The sequence below is a fragment of the Hemicordylus capensis genome, chromosome 14, assembly GCF_027244095.1.
Source record: "Hemicordylus capensis ecotype Gifberg chromosome 14, rHemCap1.1.pri, whole genome shotgun sequence".
NCBI classification, from domain to species: Eukaryota; Metazoa; Chordata; class Lepidosauria; order Squamata; family Cordylidae; genus Hemicordylus; species Hemicordylus capensis.
The window spans coordinates 943,854-967,749 of NC_069670.1; the positions used below are offsets into that span (position 1 = coordinate 943,854).

Genomic DNA, 23,896 nt, shown 5'->3' on the forward strand with positions numbered 1-23,896 from the left:
GCACACGACTCTCTTTACTAGTTCTGAAGTTCTGAACAAGCGTAAGAGCTCCTGACAGGTTTCAGAGAGAGTGAGCATTCTTGCCAGCACTCCAGATGTAGGAGTTTCCGTTAGATTGACCTTCAGGGTCAGGGCACTGGCTTCAACTGGAGAGACTGAGCATGCTCTCTTCTTGCCAGATCTCCAGGAATTTCACAGAAATTCACATCCGTCCTTAGGATGCACTATTGGAGCCATTCTTTTTTAATGATTCAGAATAATTTATTACAAAATTACATATACAACCACATCCGATGTTTACTGCAGAACCTGGATTTCCTTTCTTTGCTATTTTAAGCAGGATTGAAAATCTGGGAGGGGTTTCGGACAGAAACAAAAATGGAGCTTCATTTGACCATACTGAGCATGCTCCAATGCTTACGAGCATGCTCAGATGCACTGGGCAGGGCTCGTTGAGGGGCAGGGTAAATTGCTGCTACACCGGCTGCCTGAAGTCCTCGGAGTGCTGCTTAAAGAGCGGCCAGGAAGCAAGGAGCTGCTGCTGGACAAAGAGCAAGGTAAGGGAGGAAAAGCAGCACCACCACCACCACCACCCAGGGGAAGGGGTGGAGGTGGTGGTCTCTCCCTCCCTCCCAGCCACCCAGCAGTCTTTTCTGCTGTCAGAAATGTCCCGGCATGGCTCTGAGGTGTGCAGACAGCAGCATCCACCTGTCCAGGGCATGGAGGTGGGTGGGGAGAGAAAGAGAGAGGCCAGGAGGGTTTGCAAGAAGAGACCCAGCGTGGTGTAGTGGTTAGAGTGCTGGACTAGGATCGGGGAGACCCGAGTTCCAATCCCCATTCAGCCAAGAGACTTGCTGGGTGACTCTGGGCCAGTCACTTCTCTCTCAGCCTAACCTACCTCACAGGGTTGTTGTGAAAGAGAAACTCAAGTATGTAGTACACCGTTCTGGGCTCCCTGGAAGATATAAAATGTACAATAATAAATCATTATAACTCTTTGCTCCAACCCCAGATTGGCCCCAAAGCTCTCAGCAACTAGTGAGTGTTGAGCTGGGGAAGGGGAAAGTTTCTCCTTGCCATTCCTATTGAACTAATGATTCTTTCTTTCCTTCCTACTCCTGTTTGCAAGGAGACCAAAGGGCCAGTTCAGATGAGACTTTTCAAGGTGTGTTGAGTATATCGGTAGGGTTTCCCCCCAATTCCCACTTCAGATGAAGAGCCCAATATGGGTTGAGTATCTTCTTCCAACCACTTCTTTCGAATCCTACTGGACCTGGCTTGCTATCCCAGATGCAGGCCTATCCCTCTCCTCTCTCTCTATGGTTCCCAGGCTTGCTTTGTTGTATCTCCTGCTTCAAACAGGAGATCTATGCTCCTTCCCATAGATATAAGTCCATAAAACAATAGAGTCATGCACAGTGATCAGCTGTGGAGATGCAATTCTTTTCCAAGGCAGAACTGAGAACTTTGGCTCTGTCTTCTATGGAGACTTTATCTGTCTGCTAGCTTGAAGTACACACATTAAATGGGCATATTTGGAGATCGCAGGCTGCACCCCAGAGGTGTGTGATAAATATATCCTTGCATTTTGAAAGCATTCCTCCACAATCCAATCTTTTCTCTCTCTCTCTGTGACTCTAGCCTTTCGTATCTCTGAGCTTTCTTGCTCCTCAGTGCTTTTCAAAAGAAGAGTTTCCCTGCATTTTCTGGGGAAAGGATGCTATTTTGTGGGGTTCTAAAAAAATTTTTGTACTCTGCATGAGTTATGGAACCTACCTGCAAAAACAAAACCAATGTTTCAGTCTTTTGAGGGTTGGTCTGGGAGTTCATGTCAGAGAGTGAGTGAGTGAGTGAGTCCCAAGCCGCTTGAGATAGAGAAATAATAGTGAGCTGGGGGAAAGGCCTTTGATAGGCAAGGATCCTCACAGTTTCCAAGCCCACAACCCCAGATTTCTGCTTGGAATGAAAAGATAGTTTTGAAGCTGTAAGTGGGGTCCTGGAAGGTGGGGCAGAGGAGGCCAGGGGTGACCCCTGTGCCTAAAGGGAACTTCCTGGTGGTCTGGCTTCCCCCACCCCATCATTGTATTTGAATGGAAGACTACAGGTGTGAGCCCTGCCAAATATTCCCCTTAGGGGTTGGGGCCCTTGCTCAGTAGAAGAGCACCTGCATGCTTGCATACTGAAGGATCTGAGATTCCTGTCTGGCATCTTCGAGAGAGGGCTGAGAGAGATTCCTGCCTGCAGCCTTGGAGAAGCCGCTGCCAGACTGTGAAGACAAGACTGAGCTAGAGAGACCAATGTTCTGACTCAATTGAAGGCAGCTTCCTATGTGCCTAAGGAGCACAGGCTGGCATAATGCTTTTTCTCCCACCATTTTACTTCTTACAACAGTCCTGTGAGGTAGGTTAGGAGGAGACAAAGTGATGGGCCCAAGGGCATCCACTGAGCTTCATGACTGAGTGGGAAAGGATTTGAACTTGGGTCTCTCCCATCCCAGTCATCCCACTTCTCACTCTCCTTCTTTATCTATTAATTGATCTTTTTACTCTGAATCAATCCCCTTGATCAGTTCATTGGGGAACACACACACCTTTGCCCTGGAGGAAATGAGGTCTCTGTTGGTTGCTTTTCAGCTGTTATCTAGAAAAAAGACTAAGCTTGGAAGGGTGTTGAATGAAACCCCCACCAAAACTTAGGAAATAAAGGGGGCTGCTTCCATCTTTAGTGTGCAAAAGGGGCTAGTAATAATAATCATAAATAGTAATAATAATAGCCATACCTCAGTGTTTTCTGGTGTGGGAGAGGGAGGAATGGAGAGAAGAAAGAAGGAGCCATGGTGTCTGGTCATACTAATGGACCCTGCGGCTTCGCAAGTAAAATGGAAATCATTCTCCATCACCAACAGGAGCTTGGAAGTAGGTCCAGTAGGAATCCCTTGAACAGCTGTAGATTAAGCTGATCAATGGCTCTTGGGCCTTTAATAACTATTTCTGTCCCATTTTTCTTGGGGCGAGGACAGACAGAAGCAGGCTATGTAATGCCTTTCAAAGAAAAATCTCCCCAAGCAGTTCACACAGAAAAAGTAGAGAAGAAGCTTGATAGATTCTGTTCCAAGGGGACATTGGAAAAAGCTCCCCCTGCTAACAGCTGCAGGCCAGGCCACTTGGAAATGCAAGTTCTGACTTTCTTAGATTGTGGTGGCTTTGAATAAGATCCATCCTACCCTCCAGCCTGCCTCGCCCTTCAGCTCTCTTTTCAACACTTCCCTCATTTTTGAGCCTTTTTCTCTTCTGAAGCCCAAAGTGGCCATATTGCACTTCCTAGGCAAGTCTCCGCTCGCATATAGGATGACCTGGATAGCTCTCTGGTCCCTGTTCCCCATCTGCTCCATGACCCTGACATCTCCTAACAGGTGCTGAGCTCCACTCAGGGTTAGGTCCAGGGTCGTCATCTCCCTATTGGTTGCCCTCTTCTTCACCTATTCCATTTCTACAATGTCCTTTTTTAGATGTGGTGAACAGAATTATACGCAGTACTCCAGGTGTGGCCACACCATAGTTTTGTATTAGGGCATTATAATATTAGCAGTTTTATTTTCACTCCCCTTTCTAATGATCCCTAGCATGGAATTGGCCTTTTTCAAACCCTCCGCACATTGAGTCAACACTTTCAACGAGTTGTCCACCACGACCCCAAGATCCCTCTCCTGGTCAGTCACCGACAGCTCAGATCCCATCAGCATATACTTGAAGTTTCCCCTTGACATTTTGGTACCCTTTACATCTTGGGATTTTGCCACCTTGGGGAGATAGAGGTGCTAACTACTTAACAACGCTGCATTTTTCTAAATTTCGGGTTTCATTTGCAATGTGTTGCCCTCTTCTCTTTTGCAACGGATGTTTGGTAAAGATCATCCTGTTGCAGTTTTCTGCCCTTGTGGCTTTGGCCTCCTGGAAACTGTCACCCATGTATTGCTATATTGCTCTTTATATCGGGATGCTAGAGAAGAACTTATTTCCCCTCTGTTACTCAAATTTCCCGGAATGTGTGAGCTCTTATGAATAAATTAAAAAGCACCAGTCCCTGTACACCAGTCCCTGGGAGACCCCAATTCTTACTTCCATCCATTGTGAAAACTCTCCATTTATACCTACCCTCTTTTTTCTGTCTTTCATCCAGTTCGCAATCCACACATGTACTTGTCCCCTTATCCCATGACTGCTAAGTTTCCTCAGGAGTCTTTGATGAGGAACTTTGTCAAAAGCTTTTTGGAAGTCCAGATATACTATGTCAACTGGATCACCTTGATCCACACACTTGTTGACACTCTCTAAGAACTCCAAAAGCTTCATGAGGAAAGATTTCCCTTTGCAGAAGCCGTGCTGGTTCTCCCCCAGCAGGGCCTCTTCTTCTATGTGCTTTACAATTCTATTCTTAAGGATGCTTTCCATCAATTTGCCTAGAACAGATGTTAAGCTAACCGGCCTGTAATTTCCTGGATTACCCCTTTTTGAAAATAGGTGTTGCATTTGCTACTTTCTAGTCCTCTGGTATAGAGCCTGATTGTAGGGATAAGTTATACATTTTTGCAAGGAGGTTGGCAATTTCACATTTGAGTTCTTTAAGGACTCTTGGATAGATGCCATCCAGCCCTGGCGATTTGCTAGTTTTCAGTTTTTCCAGACAGTTTACAACATCATCTCTTGTCACTTCTATCTGACTCAGTTCTTTAGCCTCCATCCCTGAAAAGCCTGGTTCAGAAAGAGGTATATGCTCAGTATCCTCTGCCATGAAGACGGAGGCAAAGAACTCATTTAGCTTCTCTGCAACCTCCATATCCTCCTTAGTAATCCCTTTCACTCCGTCATTATCTAATGGTCCAACCACCTCCCTGGCAGGTTTCCTGTTTCTGATGCATTTAAAGAAGTTTTTGTTATTCCCCTTGACTTTTTTTAGCTAAATGTTCCTCAAACTCTCTTTTTGCCTCCCTTATTGTCACCTTGCATTTCTTTGGTCAGAGTTTGTGTTCCTTTCTGTTCTCTTCATTTGGACAGGCCTTCCAATTTCGGAAGGAAGTCTTCTTCCCTTTTATGGCTTCCTTGTGAGCTGGAGAGTTTGAACTTCTAGCCTATGCTCTGGATGGCTAAATAGCACTTGATCTGTGTTTGGTACACAGGAGATCCAGATTGTGTATTCAGAATCCATTAATTAGGGATGTGCGGTTCGGTTCGGATCCGAACCGGTTCAGATCTGAACCGGTTTTGGTTCAGCACTGCGGATCTGAACCGAACCACCCCCGGTTCGGTCCGGATTCGAACCGAACTAGAGGTGGTTCGTTCGAACTGGTTCGGACTGGTTCGGACTGGTTCAGACACATGACAATCGGTAAGATGGTAGCTGGCACCCAGGGGTACCTGTCACCCAAACCCCAAAGCAATCGGACACTCGTACGATTTTTTATGAATTTTTGACAATTATTTTTATTTTTTTCTCCTAGGATATAATGGGACTCGAACCAGGCCATGATTTCTTATTGTGGAGCACCCATGGGTGCCAACAACCATGCAAACCCTGAAGCAATCAGACACCCCGATGCTTTTTTATGAATATTTGAATTATTTTTAATTATTTTTCTCTTAGGCTATAATGGGACCCGAACCAGCCCATATCCCCTATTGTGGAGCACCTAGGGGCACAAAAGTGGGGTGGGTGGTAGACAGGCAGGGGTGCCTACCACCCAAAAAATCCCAAGGCAATTTGACACTCCTCTGATTATTGGTGAATTGTTAAATTATTTTTGAATTCCTCATAGAGAATAATGAGGATTGCAGCAAATGTATAGCTTCATGTCGGGGGGAAAGGGGTGTCATAGAGTGGAGTGTGGCGGGTGGTAGTTCCTAGGGTGGGCAAGGAAGCTATCAGAATTATTTGAAAGGAATTGGGCAAAGGGATGGTTTTAAAGTGATTTTTAAAGTTTACGCATCTTTTTCTCCATAAAGAAGCATGGAGGTGTCAGCAAATGTATAGCTTCACGTCGGGGGGGAAAGGGGTGGCCTAGAGTGGTGTGGGGTTGGTCGTAGTGCCGGGTAGGGGCAGGGAAGCTACCTGAATTTTTTCAAAGGATTTGGGCAGAGGGCTGATTTTTGGTTAATTGTTGAAGTTTACGCGTCTTTAAGGTTTTTCCTCATAATAAGTTATAATGGAGCTTTCAGCAGCCCCATAAGTGCACTTGGGGGGTGCTGGGGTGGCCCAGAGCGAGTGGTGGTGTAGTGCACATAGGGTGCCAACCACCCCCATGGGTTTCTAACCCATGGGGTACAGGGTTCTCTTGTTTCTGAGGTACTGAGTGTGGATTCTATGATAGCATATTAGAGTGGATTCATGGTGTCTCATTGAAAATCTCATTTGCTATCATAGAATCCACACTCCCAACGTGTAGCTATACATTTGCTGACACCTCCATGCTTCTTTATGGAGAAAAAGACGCATAAACTTTAAAAATCACTTTAAAATCACCCTTTTCCCCAATTCCTTTCAAATAATTTAGGTAGCTTCCTTGCCCACCCTAGGAACTACCACCCACCACACTCCACTCTGCGACACCCCTTTCCCCCCGACGTGAAGCGATACACCCTTCATTATATCTAATGGAGGAAAACCTTAAAGACACGTAAACTTCAACAATTAACCAAAAATCACCCCTTTGCCCAATTCCTTTCAAATAATTCAGGTAGCTTCCTTGCCCACCCTAGGAACTATCACCCACCACACTCCACTCTACGATACCCCTTTCCCCCCGACGTGAAGCTATACATTTGCTGCAATCCTCATTATTCTCTATGAGGAATTCAAAAATAATTTAACAATTCACCAATAATCAGAGGAGTGTCAAATTGCCTTGGGATTTTTTGGGTGGTAGGCACCCCTGCCTGTCTACCAACCACCCCGCTTTTGTGCCCCTAGGTGCTCCACAATAGGGGATATGGGCTGGTTCGTGTCCCATTATAGTCTATGAGAAAAATAATTTAAAATATTTCAAATATTCATAAAAAATCATAGGGGTGTCTGATTGCTTCAGGGTTTGCATGGTTGTTGGCACCCATGGGTGCTCCACAATAAGGAATCCTGGCCTGGTTCGAGTCCTATTATATCCTATGAGAAAAAAATAAAAATAATTGTCAAAAATTCATAAAAAATCGTACGAGTGTCCGATTGCTTTGGGGTTTGGGTGACAGGTACCGCTGGGTGCCAGCTACCATCCTAGCTACTTTTTGAGATCCGAACCAGTTCGGTTCAGATCCGAACCGGTTCGTATCTGAACCGAACCAAGGGGTGGTTCGGACAAAACCAAAACCGAACCACCCCCTCCTGGTTCAGACGCAGTTCAGATCCGAACCGAACCGGATGAACCGGTTTTGTGCACATCCCTACCATTAATGATAATGAAGTACATTTTCATGCATTAAGGATAATGAAGTACATTTTCATACATGTTTTTGCACATTGTTGTAGAATGTTAGCCATGCTAGCATCCTCCTGGACGTAGCGGTACCTTTCCTCCATTTGGGTATACAATCTAACTGGGCTTCTAGTATTGTGATTTTGAGTAAACTCCATGCACTCTGTAGCCAAGTGACTCTCCTGATTTTCCCTTTCAGCTTTCTTTTCTCCATACTCCTCATTTTGGAGATGTTTCCTCTTCCGAAATTAAAAATGTCTGTGTTAGACTTCCTTGGTGATTCTCTACCTGAATTTGAATCACACTATGGTCACTGTTCCCTAAAAAGGGTTGATGATACTGACATCACACACCAGGTCCTGGGTGCCACTGCCACTCAGGATTAAGTCCAAGGTCACCTTCTCTATGGTTGGTTCCAAGACTAACTATTCTAGGGCACAGTTATTCAGCGTATCTGATTTGACCTCTTTATCATTACCTGACTGAATTTACCCAACCTATGTGTGGGTAATTGAAGTCACCCATAATTACAGCCCTGCCTCTCCTTGATGCCTCCCTGATTTCCACTTGCAACTCCCAATCGCTGTCAGCGTTTTGATCCGGAGGGCAATACCACGTACCCAGTAGCACGTTCCCTTTCAGGCCTTTTATGGGTTTTTGTGCAGGACTCCAGTCCAACTAGGTTTTCTAGCTTGTTAGATTCTATTCCTTCTTTATCAAACAGTGCTACTCCACCTCCAAGGCGCCCCTCCCTGCCTTTTCTATAGAGATTATATCTAGGGATAAGTGTCTCACTGGTTCTCACTGTTCCACCATGCTTCTGTTGTTTATGTGGCTTCTCTCCAGTGTAGGTTATAGTGGTGTGCATGAAACTGCGAAGATGCAGTTTGACGCTGGGGGCAGTGGTTCTTAAAGGGTGGGGAAGGGTGCACTTACCCCTCCCTCCGCTTTTCCCCCACTGGAGCTCCATTTTTAACAAAACCCCTGGGGCAGCAGCATACCTTCCTGTCACCCATTCCCCTGTTCCTGGCCGGGAAAAGCCCCTGCGCATGGACTCTTAGCATGTACATAATGAGCGCACATCGTGATGGGCACATGCGCTACTTCCGGCCTTTTCCAAGCAAGAATGAGGAAAGGGGTAGAAGGGAGGAACACTGCTGCTCCATGTGTTTTTGCTAAAAATGGAGCGCCGGGGGGGGAGCAGAGGGAGGGGTAAGTGCACCCTCCACTGCCCTTAAAGAACCACCACACCACCGGCGCTGAATCTTTGAGCCATCACCAACTTTGAAGGCACCACCTCTAGAATGGCCTCCGGACTGGTTCATGAACGTCCCTAGTGGGTTCTATGGTGGGTTAGGTCCAGGGTCATCTTCTCCCTATTTCGTTCCATGACCAGCTGTTCTAAGGCACAGTCATTTAGTGTATCTAGATATCGGGCCTCTTTGACCCAGATGGGAATTTGCCCATTCCAAGGGAGGGTGGTTCAAGACACCCATTTTCACAACTCTGTCTCTCCTGGATGCCTCCCTGATTTCCTCCTTCAGAACGTTGTCTAAGAGGGTTTAAAGCTGGTTCTATTTGCGTCTGCAAAGGAGGGAGGTTGGGAAAGGGTCTGATGGAGGAGCGGCCAAACTGGCCGGGTCTGATCCTTCCCCACCTATCGGAAGCTTGAGTTCAATGCAATCGGGGTACAGAGAACAGATGAGAAATTGGGGGGCGCTGATGGCACGTGTGGGAGAGAACTGATGGGAGAGTCCAGCTCTCTGGCCAATTCTGTCTCCAGTCCCAATGGATATCTCAGCAGATCACTTGGATGGTTCTCTAGGGGCAGGGTCTTCCCACTTCTCCCTGGGGTGTCATCTGTGAAACCTCTTGCCCATCTTTGGGGTTCTGGCCATCAAGTTGTCAGGTGTCCATCAAGTTGTCCTCTGGTGTTCAGAAGGGTTAACTCTTGCACCCCACTGTTTTGGGACAGGCCCGGAGAGCAGGAGAGCGGCTAGTGTCATGTAAAGTGTTCTCTGGCCTTGATAGATCAGCAGCAAAAAGCCCATATCTCTGTCCTGGCCTTTAGGGCTGGCCTCATTAATATTGATGGGAGGAGGGAGGGAGGAGCACTCTTCCTTCTAATACAAACAAGAGCTGCCCAAAGGCCTGGAGGATGCAACAATTAGCACCATTACAAGAGTGAATTGCTTCCTGCTAATGTCTGCCCAGTACGTCTTGGAAAAATCTAGCCGGTAACAAGCTGGCACTTTGCTTGAATCTAAAACATGAGCACAGTTGCTAGAAGCCTTGTAGAGAGGAGGAGGCTTTAACATCTGCTTCCCAGAGACAGTGGCAGCCCAATGGTGAGAGCCTGTGTGGTTGCTGTCTGCTGTTGTCAGCTTGCCAGCCTGTGTGCCCCCTAGTGTGTGGGGCTGTGGCTGCCCTGCAGGTTTGTCTGTGTAGGATTGGGGCCAGAGGGGGTGAGCCAGCAGTTCCTGAGGGTCAGCTTCTCAGATTAGCTGTCTTTCTGGGCTTATAAATGGACAGCTGGCCTGGGGCATTGGGCCTGCTACCGGTGGGGTCACACCGAAGGGGCAACACTAAAGGGGGTAGCCCCTGAGAGAGCCACTTCGGGGGGCGACCAGGGCCAGGACCTGATGATATTTGTTTGGCTTCTGTAGTTTTCAGATCCTGGGTGTTCCAGATGAGTCTTGTTTTGTCTGGGGATGGGGAGACAGGGGTTGTGTCCACTGACTGTGGGGTGGCTATTATGGGGTGGTGGGGAATAGAGGAAGTAAATTTGGCAGGTCAGCGCATTGTTACAGGGGAAGGGAAGTCGGAAATCTATGAGCTGTTTTCCCTTCCAGCTGCCCTGCCAGCTCTTTGATCTTGGGGAGCAGTGTGGACCTCACACCGACCCTTACCTTGCTCCTCTGTAGTGCCAGGTCTGTCCAGAATAAGTCGGAAACCATCCATGATCTGAATCTGGAGGAAGGGGCAGACCTGGTATGTATTACAGAGACTTGTTTGGGGGAGGCTGGTGGCCCAGTCTGGTCCCAGCTTCTTCCTCCAGGGTATTCTGTTGAGGAGCAGGTGCGGGGACATAGGCAGGGAAGTGGAGTGGCTGGGGTCTATAAGAATAACCTCTCCCTGACCAGGATCCCTGGGGAAGTGCCTGACCAGACTGAATGTGTGTACCTAAATTTGGGGACCAGGGATAGACTGGGACTTCTCTTGGTGTACCGTTCACCCCCCTGCCCAATGGAGTTCCTTACTGAGCTGACGGACATGGTCTCAGGTGTCTCCCAGGGTTGTGGTCCTGGGGGTCTTCAATGTCTACTTTGGGAGCAATTTGTCTGGAGCTGCTCAGGAGTTCATAGTGGCCATGACGACTATGGGCCTATCCCAAAGGCTCTTTGGACCAACGCAAATTGCAATTGGTCACTTCTTCCAGAAATAAGAGCCTCCCCATCTCTTACAACTTTTAAAAGGGCAGTCAAGATGCATTTGTTCACCTAGGCTTGTAATTAGATATTGTTTTAATAGTTTTAATAGTTTTGACTTTTTAAATTTAAATTGTTGAAATGTGTCAATCTTTATTGGTTGTTTTTATTGTTTTGTAAACCGCCCAGAGAATTTGTGTTTTGGGCGGTATAAAAATATTTATTTTATTTTATTTTATTTTATTATTCAGTCGTTAGATAAATAAATAAAGCCAGCCAGTGAAGGTCCTGGTTCTGTAATCTTCAAGGTCACTGAGGCAAGTTGCTCAGCTTCCAAACTATTAGCTTTTTCAAACAGCAAGATTCTTGGTTGTTGACCATAGTCCTTTGGTGGGGGCAACTTATAAGAGAATACAAAATACAAGTATCAACTGGATAGTAATAACAATATTTTATAAGGCATTGCTAAGGAAATGAATAGATTAACAGGTTTAGCTCAGTAGTTTCAGTAAGCACTTCAGAGCCCATGTTGTTTCTCAAGGAGAAGAGACACGTGCAGACAGGATCTGGGCCATTGGCTCGTGACAATAGGGTCTCCTTCAGTTTCCTTTTCTATCCCAGGCTCTAACTAGTTTTCTCTTTCGGGGTACTGCAGGTAAATGTTGGGAGAGGAAGAATGATAGAAACCCAATGGATGGAGCTGCTAGATGGGGGAAAAGGAAACAAGAGAAACTAAAAACTGGAGAAAACTGGGAGAACAGGAATGAATCCAATGCTTTTCAGCATGTAATCCAGCAAATAACAGAGCAAGCAGGAGAAAAAAGCCTGTGTCCTCCGTGTAGGAAAAGCTCCTCTACTGAACCCAGCTTTCAATCTTAGAAGGAAATGAAAGCAAGGAAGAAACCACATAAATGCCTGGAATGTGGAAAGAGCTTTAGCACAAATGGACAATTTACTATACACCACAGAACCCACACTGGGGAGAAACCACATGAATGCTTGGAGTGTGGAAAGAGCTTCAGCCAGAGAGCACACCTTATTGTACACGATAGAACCCACACTGGGGAGAAACCACATAAATGCCTGGAGTGTGGAAAGTGCTTCAGCCGGAGAGCACATCTTATTGTACACCATAGAACCCACACTGGGGAGAAGCCACATAAATGCCTGGAGTGCGGAAAGAGCTTCAGAACGAGACCGCAACTTACTGTGCACCATAGAACCCACACTGGGGAGAAACCACATAAATGCCTGGAGTGTGGAAAGAGCTTCAACCGAAGAGCACATCTTATTGTACACCATAGAACCCACACTGGGGATAAACCACATAAATGCCTGGAGTGTGGAAAGAGCTTCAGCCGGAGAGCACATCTTATTGTACACCATAGAACCCACACTGGGGAGAAAACACATAAATTCCTGGAATGTGGAAAGAGCTTCAGCACGAGTGCAGAATTTACTATACACCACAGAACCCACACTGGGGAGAAACCACATAAATGCCTGGAGTGTGGAAAGAGCTTCAGCCAGAGAGTACATCTTATTGTACACCATAGAACCCACACTGGGGAGAAGCCACATAAATGCCTAGAGTGTGGAAAGAGCTTCAGCACAGGTGCCCATCTTATTATACACCATAGAACCCACACTGGGGAGAAACCACATGAATGCCTGGAGTGTGGAAAGAGCTTCAGCACAAGTAGAAAACTTACTATACATCACAGAACCCATACTGGGGAAGAACCACATAAATGCCTGGAGTGTGGATAGAGCTTCAGTTGGAGAGCACATCTTACTGTACACTGTAGAAGAACACACACTGGGGAGAAACCACATAAATGCCCAGAGTGTGGAAAGAGCTTCAGCACGAGTGGAGAACTTATTGTACACCACAGAACCCACACTGGGGAAAAACCACATAAATGCCTGGAGTGTGGAAAGAGCTTCAGCACGAGTGGAGAACTTACTGTACACCACAGAACCCACACTGGGGAGAAACCACATAAATGCCTGGAGTGTGGAAAGTGCTTCAGCCGGAGAGCACATCTTATTGTACACCATAGAACCCACACTGGGGAGAAGCCACATAAATGCCTGGAGTGTGGAAAGAGCTTCAGCACAAGAGGAGCTCTGACTGTACACCACAGAACCCACACTGGAGAGAAACCATATAAGTGCCTGGAATGTGGAAAGAGCTTCAGCACAAGTACAAAACTTACTATACACCACAGAACCCACACTGGGGAGAAACCACATAAATGCATTGAGTGTGGAAAGAGCTTCAGCACAAGTGGAGAACTTACTGTACACCACAGAACCCACACTGGAGAGAAACCACATAAATGCCTGGAGTGTGGAAAGAGCTTCAGCACAAGAAGAGCTCTTACTGTACACCACAGAGCCCACTCTGGGGAGAAACCAGATAAGTGCCTTTAATGTGGAAAGAGCTTCAGCACAAGTGGAGAACTTACTATACACCACAGAACCCACACTGGGGAGAAACCACATAAATGCCCAGAGTGTGGAAAGAGCTTCAGCCAGAGAGTACATCTTATTGTACACCATAGAACCCACACTGGGGAGAAGCCACATAAATGCCTAGAGTGTGGAAAGAGCTTCAGCACAGGTGCCCATCTTATTATACACCATAGAACCCACACTGGGGAGAAACCACATGAATGCCTGGAGTGTGGAAAGAGCTTCAGCACAAGTAGAAAACTTACTATACATCACAGAACCCATACTGGGGAAGAACCACATAAATGCCTGGAGTGTGGATAGAGCTTCAGTTGGAGAGCACATCTTACTGTACACTGTAGAAGAACACACACTGGGGAGAAACCACATAAATGCCCAGAGTGTGGAAAGAGCTTCAGCACGAGTGGAGAACTTATTGTACACCACAGAACCCACACTGGGGAAAAACCACATAAATGCCTGGAGTGTGGAAAGAGCTTCAGCACGAGTGGAGAACTTACTGTACACCACAGAACCCACACTGGGGAGAAACCACATAAATGCCTGGAGTGTGGAAAGTGCTTCAGCCGGAGAGCACATCTTATTGTACACCATAGAACCCACACTGGGGAGAAGCCACATAAATGCCTGGAGTGTGGAAAGAGCTTCAGCACAAGAGGAGCTCTGACTGTACACCACAGAACCCACACTGGAGAGAAACCATATAAGTGCCTGGAATGTGGAAAGAGCTTCAGCACAAGTACAAAACTTACTATACACCACAGAACCCACACTGGGGAGAAACCACATAAATGCATTGAGTGTGGAAAGAGCTTCAGCACAAGTGGAGAACTTACTGTACACCACAGAACCCACACTGGAGAGAAACCACATAAATGCCTGGAGTGTGGAAAGAGCTTCAGCACAAGAAGAGCTCTTACTGTACACCACAGAGCCCACTCTGGGGAGAAACCAGATAAGTGCCTTTAATGTGGAAAGAGCTTCAGCACAAGTGGAGAACTTACTATACACCACAGAACCCACACTGGGGAGAAACCACATAAATGCCCAGAGTGTGGAAAGAGCTTCAGCACGAGACCAGATCTTACTGTACACTATAGAACCCACACTGGGGGGAAAACACATAAATGCCTGGAATGTAGAAATAGCTTCAGCACAATTGGTGAACTTATTGTACACCACAGAACCCACACTGGGGAGAAACCACATAAATGCTGTGAGTGTGGAAAGAGATTCAGCACGAGTGGAGAAATTACTGTACACCACAGAACCCACACTGGGGAGAAACTGCATAAATGCCTGGAGTGTGGAAAGAGCTTCAGCCAGATTGGAAATCTGCAAACACAACAGAGAACCTACACTTGGGAGAAACCACATTCATGGTTGGAGTGTGGAAAATGCTTCAGCCAGAGAGCACATCTTACTGTACACCATAGAACCCACTAGGGATGTTCATGAACCAGTCCGGAGGCCATTCTAGAGGTGGTGCTTCAAAGGTGGTGCTTTCAAAGTTGGTGCTGGCTCAAAGGTTCAGCGCCACTGGTGTGGTGGTTCTTTAAGGGCAGTGGAGGGTGCACTTACCCCTCCCTCCGCTTCCCCCCCCACCCGCGCTTCATTTTTAGCAAAAACACATGGAGCAGCAGTGTTCCTCCCTTCTACCCCTTTCCTCATTCTTGCTTGGAAATGGCCGGAAGTAGTACATGCGCCCATCACGATGTGCGATCAGTATGTAGATGCTATGAGTGCATGCGCAGGGGCTTTTCCCGGCCAAGAACAGGGGAATGGGTCACAGGAAGGTATGCTGCTGCCCCAGGGGTTTTGTTAAAAATGGAGCTCCAGTGGGGGGAAAGTGGAGGGAGGGGTAACTGCACCCTTCCCCACCCTTTAAGAACCACTGCCCCCAGCTTCAAACTGCATCTCCACAGTTTCATGCACACCACTATAACCTACACTGGAGAGAAACCACATAAACAACAGAAGCATGGTGGAACAGTGAGAACCAGTGAGACACTTTTATCCCTGGATATAATCTCTATAGAAAAGGCAGGGAGGGGCGCCTTGGAGGTGGAGTAGCACTGTATGCTAAAGAAGGAATAGAATCTAACAAGCTAGAAAACCTAGTTGGACTGGAGTCCTCCACAGAAACCCATACAAGGCCTGAAAGGGAACGTTCTACTGGGGACGTGCTATTGCCCTCCGGATCAAAACACTGACAGCAACTGGGAGTTGCAGGAGGAAATCAGGGAGGCATCAAGGAGAGGCAGGGCTGTAATAATGGGTGACTTCAATTACCCACACATAGGCTGGGTAAATTCAGTTGCGTAATGACAAAGAGGTCAAATCAGATACGCTGAATAACTGTGCCCTAGAAGGGTTGGTTTTGGAACCAACCAGAGAGAAGGTGACCTTGGACTTAATCCTGAGTGGCAGTGGCACCCAGGACCTGGTGTGTGATGTCCGTATCATCAACCCTTTTTAGGGAACAGTGACAATAGTGTGATCAAATACAGCATACATATGGGGAGAGAATCACCAAGGAAGTCTAACACAGACATTTTTAATTTCGGAAGAGGAAACGTCTCCAAAATGAGGAGTATGGAGAAAAGAAAGCTGAAAGGGAAAATCAGGAGAGTCACTTGGCTACAGAGTGCATGGAGTTTACTCAAAATCACAATACTAGAAGCCCAGTTAGATTGTATACGCAAAAGGAGGAAAGGTACCGCTATGTCCAGGAGGATGCCAGCATGGTTAAGATTCTACAACAATGTGCAAAAACATGTATGAAAATGTACTTCATTATCCTTAATGCATGAAAATGTACTTCATTATCATTAATGGATTCTGAATACAGAATCTGGATCCCCTGTGTACCGAACACAGATCAAGTGCAATTTAGCCATCCAGAGCATAGGCTAGAAGTTCAAACTCTCCAGCTCACTAGGAAGCCATAAAAGGGAAGAAGACTTCCTTCCGAAATTGGAAGGCCTGTCCAAATGAAGAGAACAGAAAGGAACACAAACTCTGACCAAAGAAATGCAAGGTGACAATAAGGGAGGCAAAAAGAGAGTTTGAGGAACATTTAGCTAAAAAAGTCAAGGGGAATAACAAAAACTTCTTTAAATGCATCAGAAACAGGAAACCTGCCAGGGAGGTGGTTGGACCATTAGACAATGACGGAGTGAAAGGGATTACTAAGGAGGATATGGAGGTTGCAGAGAAGCTAAATGAGTTATTTGCCTCCGTCTTCATGGCAGAGGATACTGAGCATATACCTTTTTCTGAACCAGGCTTTTCAGGGATGGAGGCTAAAGAACTGAGTCAGATAGAAGTGACAAGAGATGATGATGTAAACTGTCTGGAAAAACTGAAAACTAGCAAATTGCCGGGGCTGGATGGCATCCATCCAAGAGTCCTTAAAGAACTCAAATGTAAAATTGCCAACCTCTTTGCAAAAATATATAACTTATCCCTATAATCAGGCTGTGTACCAGAGGACTAGAAAGTAGCAAATGCAACACCGATTTTCAAAAAGGGGTAATCCAGGAAATTACAGGCCGGTTAGCTTAACATCTGTTCTAGGCAAATTGATGGATAGCATCCTCAAGGATAAAATTGTAAAGCACATAGAAGAAGAGGCCCTGCTGGGGGAGAACCAGCACGGCTTCTGCAAAGGGAAATCTTTCCTCATGAAGCTTTTGGAGTTCTTTGAGAGTGTCAACAAGTGTGTGGATCAAGGTGATCCAGTTGACATATTATATCTGGACTTCCAAAAAGCTTTCGACAAAGTTCCTCATCAAAGACTTCTGAGGAAACTTAGCAGTCATGGGATAAGGGGACAAGTACATGTGTGGATTGCGAACTAGATGAAAGACAGTAAACAGAGGGTAGGTATAAATGGAGAGTTTTCACAATGGATGGAAGTAAGAATTGGGGTCCCCCAGGGACTGGTGTACAGGGACTGGTGCTTTTTAATTTATTCATAAATGATCTAGAAGCAGGGGTAAATAGCGAGATGAGCCATCATGGCTGTAATCCCGGTGCTTGAATCCGCGAGGCAGTGTCCTCTCTAATAAAACGCTTGGTGTCCATCCGTGGACGGACACCAAGCGTGTGTCCGTGCCTTCCTGGCCTGTTCTGCGCATGCGCGGAGCGCATGCCCAGAACAGGGCAAGGGAGACACGATGGCCGGCACCCGGCAGCCATCTTGGGCGGCCAGAAGCGGCCGCCCCGAAGAAGCTGGAGAAGCGGCGGCGGGGGAAACTGACCGAGACAGCGGTGGAGCCGCTGCCTCGGCTAAAAGAGACGGAGGCCGGGGGCGGAGCGGAGGCCATGTAACTTTCAAAAAAACTGCTCCCGCGGCCAATGCCACCGACCCTCCCTCCCAGCATAATTGGGAACCAAGCCCACCCACCCCATTAAGGGCCAAATCGGCCCAGGCACTTGCCCCCGCAGCTTCCGCCGCCAATCAACCGCCTGCCCACCCAGCTGCCGATACCTCCTTACCCCCGGAACACGTCCTCCGCTTGATCTGCTTATCTATTAACAGAAGGAGAGAGGTGCTCGCATGCAGAGCTCCGCTCTCTTTAAAGTCTGTTCCCGAACTGGCGCTTTGGGCGCCAAGGACGCAAAACCAGATTTTTTGCAGGAGGTTGGACATATCATGGACATTCACGAAAATCCAGTTTCCAAAATTGTAGGACATGAATTCAGTTACAAAATAGGGTTGCAGGGCAGGTAGGGCTAGGCCTCCCCGCTCAACCTCCTTAAATGTTACCGCATGGGCCAAAGGGTATTGGCCCTAGTATTACAGGGATTTCATTTTCATTCGATAACAGTAATGTAACATCATCGGCATGAGCTACAAATTTTACCTTAAACTCAGAATGCGGTTCTGAGTGGACAGGTGGTTCGGCTATCCCATCACTCTCCCTCCTCCTCCCTCCCGGGAAGGTCTCGCAGGGCAGGGGGATAGAGACCGAGAGTCCTTGCAGATGGGGTTCTCTGTGAATCCTGATCAGGATCGGATCCAAGGCCAAAACATAAAGTAATGGGCTCAGTGGGCATCCTTGGCGGACACCCTCCCAGCCTGCAACTTTGGAAAAGCTGCTGCCAGTCTATGCAGACAATACTAAGCTAGATGGACCAATGGTCTGACTCGGTATATTGCAGCTTCCTGTGTTCCTATGATGGTCTCATCTCAAAAAGCGGGGGAGGGTCTGAGTCAGTTTTGTCATGAAATAATTGATTTAAAGAGGAAGGACCAACCTTCCTTCATTCATTCATTCATCCAGACAGACTGGAAGTCTTTTCATTAGACTGATCAAAAGCCAATTTACACTGCAAGGATCCAACTCAGTAAAGTCATCAAAATCAGAAATTCACCAAGAGTCAGTGCAGATTATTTTTTTCTAAATATATCCTAGACAAAACCTGTTGCAAGAGAATTTTTGAAGCCTAGGTTTTCTTGAAGGAAAGAACAAGCAAGCAGCATTCAAGCTTTCTATTTGGAGATCAGCTGAGCTTCCCCCTCGCTCTCCACACAGGCGCTCCCCCACCTCTCTCCCTCCCTCTGCTTTCCCAAAGAACTATTCCAATGCAAATATCCTGTGATCAGGAAAGAAACAGCAAAGGAGCAGGGCAGGCTGCAAAAGCAAAGCTTTCTGTTTGGAAAACAGCTGAGCTTCCCCCTCGCTCTCCACACGGGCGAGCCCATTTTAATGCTTTCCTTTCAGCCTTGTTTACTGGGAGGTTTCGACATCTACCCATGGAGGCTCGGCTTTGTCCTTGCAGCTCTGGTGAAATCATAAGAGCATAAGAACATCCCTGCTGGATCAGGCCCACGGTCCATCTAGTCCAGCATCCTGTTTCACACAGTGGCCCACCAGATGCCGCTGGAAGCCACAGACAGGAGTTGAGGGCGTGCCCTCTCTCCTGCCATTACTCCCCTGCAACTGGTACTCAGAGGCACCCTGCCCTTAAGGCTGGAGGTGGCCCACAGCCCTCTGACTAGTAGCCATTGATAGACCTCTCCTCCACGAAGTCATCCAAACCCCTCTTAAAGCCATCCAGGTTGTTGTCTGTCACCACATCCTGTGGCAGAGAGTTCCTTTTTAATGTATTCATAAATGATCTAGAAGTAGCAGTAAACAGCAATGTGGCCAGATTTGGAGATGATAGCAAACTCTTTTGGGTAATGAAATCCAAAAAGGGATTGTGAAGAGCTCCAAAAGGATCTCTCCAAACTGGGTGAGCGGGCGACAAAATGGCAAATGCGCTTCACTGTTGGCAAGTGTAAGGTCATGCACATTGGGATGAAAAATGCCAACTTCAAGTATGCGCTGATGGGATCTGAGCTGTCAGTGACTGACCAGTAGAGGGATCTTGGGGTCGTGGTGGACAGTTTGTTGTAAGTGTTGACTCAATGTGCAGCAGCTGTGAAAAAGGCCAGTTCCATGCTAGGGGTCATTAGCAAAGGGACTGAAAATAAAACTGCAAATATTATAATGCCCTTATATAAAACTAGGGTGCGGCCACACCTGGAGTACTGCATACAATTCTGGTCACCACATCTAAAAAAAGGACCAGCTCCTGAGTGACTCAGCTGTTCCTTGGGTCACCTGCTCAGTTTTGGGCTTTATAGGAAGGTTCCTTTTGGTGGCGGGCCCGCCACCAGTGGGGTCGCCATTGAAGGGGCGACACCAAAGGGGGTCGCCCTTTGGGGGAGCCACTTTGGGGGAGAACAAGGGCGAGGGCTAGAGGGCTTCAGTTTAATTCATTTTAAGCTGTTTTAGACTTGGGTTGAAGTTGTTGTAATGTGTTTGGGTTCATCTGGAGATGGGGGGACAGGGGACGCCTTTGTTGACTATGGGGCAACTATCCTGGTGGTGGTGGGGAATAGAAGAAGTAATGTTGGCAAGTCTCAGTGATACATACCATGTCGGCCCCCTCATCCATGATCAAATCATGGATGAATTCAGATTTATTTTGGACCGACCTGGCATTATAGAGGAGCAGTGAAGCAGCCGTTCCAGGGAACGGCTAGTCAGAAATTTAATAGCTGTCTCCCCTTCTGGCTGTCCTGCCAGCTCTTTGACCTTGGGGAGCACTGCCAACAACCCACATAGCCTTTCACTGTAATGCCAGGTTGGTCCAAAATAAACCTGAAGTCATCCATGATTTGATAATGGATGAAGGGGCCGACCTGGTATGTATCACCCAGACTTGGTTGCGGGAGGCTAGTGGTCCAGTTTGGTCCCAGCTTCTCCTTCCAGGATATTCTGTACAGGAGCAGGTGAGGGGACGTGGGCGGGGACGTGGAGTGGCTGTAGTCTATAATATCTCCCTTACCAGGGTCCCTGTTAGGGTATCAGAACATATTGAATGTGTGTACTTATGTTTGGGGACCAGGGATAGATTGGGACTTCTGTTGGTATACCGATCGCCCCGTTGCCCAGCGCAATCCCTTACTGAGCTCACGGACTTGGTCGCAGAGCTCGCATTGGAGTCTTCCAGACTCTTGGTGCTGGGGGACTTCCATGTTCATTTCAGGACCAATCTGTCCAGGGGAGCTCAGGAGTTCATAGCAGCCATGACAACTTTGGGCCTATCCCAAGTGGTCTCTGGACCGATGCATATTGCAGGTCACATGCTTGATTTGGTCTTTTACTCTGATCAGGGTGGTGTTCCAGGGGTGGTGGAACCCTGTGATTTCCCCATTGTCATGGATGGACCACCATCTGGTTAAGGTTGGTCTTACAACAAATTCTCACCTCCGCAGGGACGAGGGGCCTATTAGAATGGTCCGCCTGAAGAGGTTTTTGGATCCAGTAAGATTCCAAGAAGCCTTGGAGGGATTCAATGTTGGCTTTGCTGGTGATCTTGTTGATGCCCTGGTTAAGAACTAGAACAACTTGATCACCAGGGGAGTAGACACAATTGCTTCCAAGCGTCCCCTCCAACCCGCTTGAAATTTGGCCCCTTGGTATACGGAAGATCTACGGGGGCTGAAGCAGCAAGGTAGGCGACTGGAGCACAAGTGGATGATGATGATTTTACATTTATATCCCGCTCTTCCTCCAAGGAGCCCAGAGTGGTGTACTACATACTTGAGTTTCTCTTTCACAACGACCCTGTGAAGTAGGTTAGGCTGAGAGAGAAGGGACTGGCCCAGAGTCACCCAGCAAGCATCATGGCTGAATGGGGATTTGAACTCAGGTCTCCCTGGTCCTAGTCCAGCACTCTAACCACTACACCAAGACTCGACTCGAATCTAACAGATTGCGACATAGAGCACATCTAAAGATCCATGCTCAGGCAATACGTGTGGCAAAGAGGTGGTTCTTTTCTGTCCGTATTGCCTCTGCATGTACACGTCCAGCAGAATTGGTTGTGAGGGGACTAGTATTTGCTCCCCCTTCATTGAACCAGAATTTGGAGTCATCAGTTACCCACTGTGATGTGTATTAGTTAGATACAAGTAACCCATTTATGGGCAATTTAAACTTTCCACTGATTGAAACTTCTGTTTTTCCCATCCTAATTTGCAGGAAATGATCTGGTATTCTGAAGGTATAATATCTGAAGAGATTTCAGTGATATAGAGCAAATTCTTCTCATTTTATAGGTAATCCTAAAAGGTGCAGAACTAGCAGCTTTATGCTGATTTCAGTGGGAAAGATGAAGCAGCCTTTCTGCAGCTTTTAAATCCTGTGTTTCCCTTCCTGTTGCCCTGACATTTCTAGGCATACTGTGACCCTTCTAAAAGATCAAACCTTCCAAACGTCAAAGGATAACATGTCAGAGTTCAATAGTTTCTTATTTTACAGGCAATTGAAAAAGTCACTCAACTAGTCCAAGCTTTGCATTGACATCAGTAGTGAACACTAGGCTGATCGTGGGAAGGCAGTGGTGGAGCAGTAGCAGCAAGACTATTTGATTGTGTCTGGGCAGAAAGTTCCAACCAGTGGTGTTAGCCATTTATCCTGCTACACTCACTGCTCCTCCTGTCTTATGATGACTGTTGGCTCATGATGGGGTATATGTGCATTCACCACACCAGTGCTTACTTTGACACCAAGAGGGAGGAGGAGACATTAGTTTGCCACACTAGACAGAGGCATTTGCAACAGGAGCAGACAGCCAAGTTCTGCCAGGGCCAAAACCAGCCCCTGCCAGACTAAGAAATCATTGTAATTTGCCCCTTCCTGTCACAAGCAGTGTGCTGTTCTTTTATGATTGACTCGAACTCTCAAATATCCCAGTCATGGATGGAAAATTCAGGGTCAATTGACAAGAGACACATTTTCTACATGGAAGTTTCTTCTGTGCAGGTGTTGTGCAGAAACCCATGTGTAGTGACCGCCAGGGGCATAGCAAGGTTGGAATGGGCCAAGATGAGATTTTAAAATGGGCCCCCAGCCCCTCAAAGCCCAGGGCCTCCACACATCCCAGGCCCCCAAGGATTTAAGTCTGATATTTCAAAAGAAGTATGCTGCCTGGAAATACATTTCACTGAATACACACATGCACACTTCACAGTATATAGTGATATGCATTGAGTACTATATGTTTGTGCTACTTTTAATGTCTAGAACACACTAGCTATGCTAATTATTAAAATGGCCCCCTCGCTGCAGATTAGCAAAGGAGACTTTCAACCACGCAGGGTGAGCCTATATTTGTTTTCTCAGAATTCTGAACAAATTCAGTCAAGTTTGATTCCAGGAGCTTTTTCACACGAGGCTTTTAAAGCTCTTTCACACGGTGCTGCATTCACACGTTGGCCAGATTGACCCTGAAGTCCCTGCAAGTTATTGGAGAGCAGTTCACACACAAGAAAAATAAAATAAAATAAAAGCACCACACAGGCTAAACAATTCTCACTCAGACCTTCTGGGTTGCAAAACAACTTGAACATAAGTGCATTTATAAATGAATGAAAGAAAGGATGGATAAATAAATAAATAAATATTTGTTCCAGAGGTTTTTGTAATTTTCTGACATGAAACAAGCCACTTATAGGCCTTTTTAGATAGTTTTTGTTTTTAAAGCCAGCACATTTTTCAGTCTGTTTTAAATTAAATACTCAGAGACTTCTCAGTCTTGCCCCACCACCCATATCAAAGCCCTATGGCAAGCAGATCCCTATATACGGGGGTAACCACAAAAAGGAATTCACAGCCTACCTTGCAAAAGCTGTGCTGGATGGTCTGCTCTGCTGCAGGGAGCTCTGCCAGCCTCCTTCTTGCCTTTCTTGGGGCCTGCCCAGTTCAGGCTTCAGGAGGCCTACTCGGAGGAGGCCTCTCTGGAAGCCCAGCTGCCCACCCATCAGCTGAGAGGCGGGGAGAGAAGAGCTGCTCTGCAGTTTGCAGGCTGCTCCGATCCTAGGCTGGAGACAAGTGGCTGAGGGGCCCTGGGGCTGGGCAGGTGGGCAATGGGGTGGGGGTGGCAGGAACTGGCATGGCGCCCCCACCTCAGTGGCCCCTAGAGCACGTGCCCTGCCTCCCACCCCCAGTTCCACCTATGCACGGAG

General features: G+C 47.1%; 1 pseudogene; it reads left to right on the forward strand.

Moving 5' to 3' along the window:
* The first annotated feature begins 447 nt into the window (after positions 1–447).
* On the forward strand, positions 448–15,012 carry LOC128337439 (zinc finger protein 850-like; annotated as a pseudogene).
* The last annotated feature ends 8,884 nt before the right edge of the window (positions 15,013–23,896 follow it).